Raw genomic sequence first — 4473 nt, 5'->3', positions numbered from 1 at the left:
ATATTTATCCCATAAGGGAAAGGAATATCAGAAAACCTAACAAAGGAAGGAACAAGGTCTTGCGACCAGAGAATCTAGGTACGGGAGTCGGTTACGCGAGGGGAAGGTATTAGCACCCCTCACGCCCATCGTACTCGATGGTATCCACCTATGTTTGTTTCTATCTAAAGGGTGTATACTATGTCTATGTCTAAATGCGAATGAATGCTAAATGTAGGCAAAATAAAGAATTGTACTCGCACGGGCCCTACCCCGCTGCCTACGTATCCTTTTCAGGAATCAGAGTTACCGTAGCTCGGCTAAAGATTTTCTGTTTGTTTTTGTGTTTTTTAGTGGGCGGAGTCAACGTTCGCGCTTTTGCATAAGGGATCGACCTAGGATGCGTACAAGCGGAAATGACATTGCCCTTAGGTGCCAGCGAGGCAAAAGGAAAAGAAATGATTGGTTTGTGTCTTTTAGGGTAGATGAGTGGTGAACAGTTCCCAATACCGGGCCACTCACCACTTTCTCTACTTTGCTTTAGTCTGAACCATTGTTAGATGTTTTAAAGTGTTTTTGGTTGTGTATTTTTTAAGGGAATTTACTTTGCGATTCGAATCACATAAAATGCATAATGATCGAGAAGTAGATTAAGGAATGAATCCTACTCACTTCCATCCCATTATGTAATGTTTGAGAAACAGATTAGAGAATGAATCTCACTCGCTTCTCTCCCATTAATTAATGTTTGAGAAACAGATTAGGGAATGAATCCCACTCGTTTCTCTCCCATTAAGTAGTGACCGAGAAACAGATTAGGGAATGGATCCCACTCGCTTCTATGTCACTAAGTGATTGAGAAATAGATTAGGGAATGAATCCCACTCATTTCTCTATCACTTGTTTAATGTGATTCGCATCTTCCGTTTATTAATGTATTTTAAGAGTTGAAAAGAAAAAGAATGCAATAGGGGACTATATCTAAATTCTAGTCTAAGTTGTCTATACAAGTCTAAATCCTAATGTTAACATGAGATAGATTCTAAAAGAAGCATACAAGCGGTATAACAACATAGGCCTAAAATAAGGCCAAAAACTAATCAACAAAGTCACGCAACAAATATACAATCTCAACATGTAAATGATACAAAAGCAATTCAAACATTAGTGCAAAATTAAACAAAATACTACTATTTTTTTTTATGAGCCTTTTAGAGTTAAGGGAATTCTAATTCAAGCCTAATTGTACTAAAAAACCTAAATGCTACTAAGCCTAAACTACTATTTTTTTATGAGGTTTTTATGTCATTTTATTACCTAAAAGAAGTAGCAAAAAAAAAACTAAGTAAAAAACCTAAAAAAAACTATCAATTAAGTGAAACAGGGAGGTGTGAAATCAGAATGAAGGTGCTGGAAGCAATGGGGCGCAAGGCCCGTTGGTACAGGCCCAAGACTTGTTTTTGTTGTATTATTGTAAACAGATGGGGGTGCATGGGCTTAGTGGGGTGAGCAATAGCAATTCGGTGAAGCCCATGGAGTTTGATCCACATCCAGATTTTTGAAACAATTGTTTTCAGATTTTGTGTACCAAAATTTCGCTGGGCCCTAGGGGAGGTGTGGACAGAATTCACGTATGGCCTAATGGAGAATTGAAGATCCATCTAGATTTTTGTTCAGATTTTAATATTTTTAGATTTTTATCTGAATTAAGAAAAAAAAGAATTAAATAAAAACTAAAAAACTAAGAATGGAAATGGAAATTAGGGTTGAGATATGACCTTTGGAATTCTCCCTTTCAGTCTCGACTCAGACGCAGCGGCGCGGTGGAGATCTTCTTCTCCGATCAACCTTTGAAGCGTCGCCGTGAACAGAAATGAAACGCACCGATCTCATCTCTCCGATCATGCTCTCTTCTCACTTCTCGCCTCTATTTCTTCTTTTCATTTTCCTTCACGAACTCGTTGTAAGATCGTCGCCGATTGATGCGAGATTGGTAGTTTGATGTTGAACGTGGCGGAGTTCGAAGGTTGTGATGCAGTGGTGATGAATATTGCGGGAAGGTCTGGATGATGATGATGATTGAATCGGTTCTGCACCAAGATTCAAGAATGAAGGTCAGAGTTCGCTACGTGGAGCCTCTTTTGTTGCAGGTTTTTTTCTCTTTTGTTATCGGCTCTTCATTTCTGTTCTGAGATTTTTCTGAAGTTTTGTTGTTGCTGCGAGATTGAGCTTAATGATGAAGGCGATGCGATGAGAGTTGCAGAGGTTCTGAGACGATTAATGGAGGCTACCGAGAATTCGAGGAATTCAGGTAAACATTCGTATTCGTCTTTGGCTTGTGTTCATCCGATTCACCTTTCTCTTTTTTGATTTCTGAACTTGTCGTGATTGTTACGTGATGCAGGATGAAGTAAGAATGGACACAGAGTGAAGATGGTGATGAAGGTTGTCTCAAGGTTGCAGAGAGATTGAGAGTGAAGAGATGAGGATTGAGAAGTAATGGTGAAGATGATGAATGTTCTGAGATGAAGTGTGTGAAGAGTGGTTGAAGATTCTGAATGTGAAGATGGTGATCAAGTGGAGAAGAATGGATCGAGAGAGAGCTTTTTTGTGTTTGTGAAGATCCTGTTATATAGAGTATGGGGGAAGTTTCAGGTTAGCTTTTCTCCAATTTTCTGTTACAATTCAGTTTTTGATTCTCCTTCTTTCTCTTCTGGTTTTTTCTGTTATAATCTGTTGAATGGTTCTGTTATTTCTGTTGAGTTTTGTAACTGATTTGTGGTTAGTTATCAGTTAGGTATAGGTTGGTTATTGATGTTAGAAGTTAGTTACAAGTGAAATTTGAAAAAGAGAGTTTGGAGGGATTAGCCGCAAATTGATTAGGAACGGTTAGTTATGTGACAGTTGGTTAGGTTTTGATTTCTGTTACAAAGTGGTTAGAAGTTGGGAAAAGTTTGTTAGGTTTTAACTGTTTGGATGAGGTAGTTAGTTGAGTGACAGTTAGGAATTAGTTATAAATGCTGAGAATTGGTTAGTGAAATAGGTTAGAGGCTGTTAGGAGATTTTTGTTAACCGTTAAAATGTGTTAGTAGTTTAGGATTTCTGTTATAGGTGAGGTTGATGGAAAAATTAGTTACAAAATGGTTATGAGATGGTTACCCCTGTTTTTCTGCTATGATAAGTAGTTATAAACTGGCTTGAAACAGTTAGGGTTAGTTGCAGGATTGTAGGAAGGGATAAGATGCTGAATGAGAGGATATATGTATGGCTGTGTGTATATTCTTGGAACTGTTTTTCCTATAAGCTGTTGCTGTGGCTGCTGTTATGTTATTTTTGGTTATGCTGTGTGGTTTTGATTTTCTTTCATGCAGGTGCTTGTAATGGAAGCAAATTGTGAGCAATGCTTTTGGAAAAGTTTGGAAGAAGATCAACATGAAGTTTAGAATCAAAGAAGAACATAGGTTTAGAAATTTTTAGAATTTAGGAACTTGATGTAATGGGATTGATTGAAATTGTAATGGCTTAATGATATGGGATTTTTTGTAATGGATATGAATAGTGGATTTGTAATGACTCTGTAATGGAACTAGAAAATGGTTCTTTTTTTTGGTAACTCGAGAATAACTTGTAATGGCTTGTGATGGAATTTGAGATAGAGTGATATGGACAATGTGATTTGTAGGTACTTTTTGAATGATGTAATGGTATGGCTTTTTTTGTAACAATATTTGATATGATGTGATGAAGTAATGGAATTTTCCCTTCTTTGAATATGTTCTTCACTCCATTTTGCTTTCTCTTTGGATTCAAGAATGCATTTCCCTCCTTTTTTTGAATTTGAATTTCAATTCAATAACATGTAACCTTTCTTATATCTATTTGAATGAATTCCTTAATATTGATGTAGTAATGGTCAAATTCCAATGAGGAAGCCGAAGTGAATTGGTCAACAAAAGTCAACCTTCACTTTTGTAATATTTCTTCTACACTCTTTATTAAGAAATTCAAGCAAACAATAGTTGAACCAAGGTGACTTATATTCCAAGCAAGCACCACACAAAACTTAACGCTATAATCATCGCCACGTGTTGAGATATTGATTCAAAAGCCTTGTTCCTTGAGTAGCGAAAGAGGACTAAGCGTGAAATGTGTGATCAAGTCATTAATAACTCAAGTGTTGAGAAGCAACCCATGATGCTTATAAGACCAAACTCAATCATAGGGAAATAAACCCTAGTTTTATAACTTTAACTGAAAAAGACCTTAGAAACCTCAGCTCCGACTTGATTGATATAAACACCTTGAAGATAAGAAGCCTCAAAGTACCAATGAAACCTTAACCCTTCAAGATCCTTGATCCCATGCCAATTTATTGATTAATAATGCATGATGTGTTAATGACCTAATGGGAGGTATGTACACGAGACTATGAAATGCATAAGCCAGTTAGAATTAAAAGGGGTAGGACAAATTTGGGGTATGACATGGGTGTGC

At 36.9% G+C, this 4473-nt stretch overlaps 1 long non-coding RNA gene across 1 annotated transcript; it reads left to right on the top strand.

Moving 5' to 3' along the window:
• Nucleotides 1-1761: 1761 nt before the first annotated feature.
• Nucleotides 1762-3649, top strand: LOC131639440 (uncharacterized). The gene is made up of 3 exons (XR_009294956.1): nucleotides 1762-2290; nucleotides 2384-2634; nucleotides 3351-3649. It is a non-coding gene; the product is annotated as an uncharacterized LOC131639440 (long non-coding RNA).
• Nucleotides 3650-4473: the final 824 nt, after the last annotated feature.

This window comes from Vicia villosa, unplaced genomic scaffold (assembly GCF_029867415.1).
Source record: "Vicia villosa cultivar HV-30 ecotype Madison, WI unplaced genomic scaffold, Vvil1.0 ctg.002635F_1_1, whole genome shotgun sequence".
Classification (NCBI taxonomy): Eukaryota; Viridiplantae; Streptophyta; class Magnoliopsida; order Fabales; family Fabaceae; genus Vicia; species Vicia villosa.
This window is presented reverse-complemented; position numbering and strand designations above follow the sequence as displayed.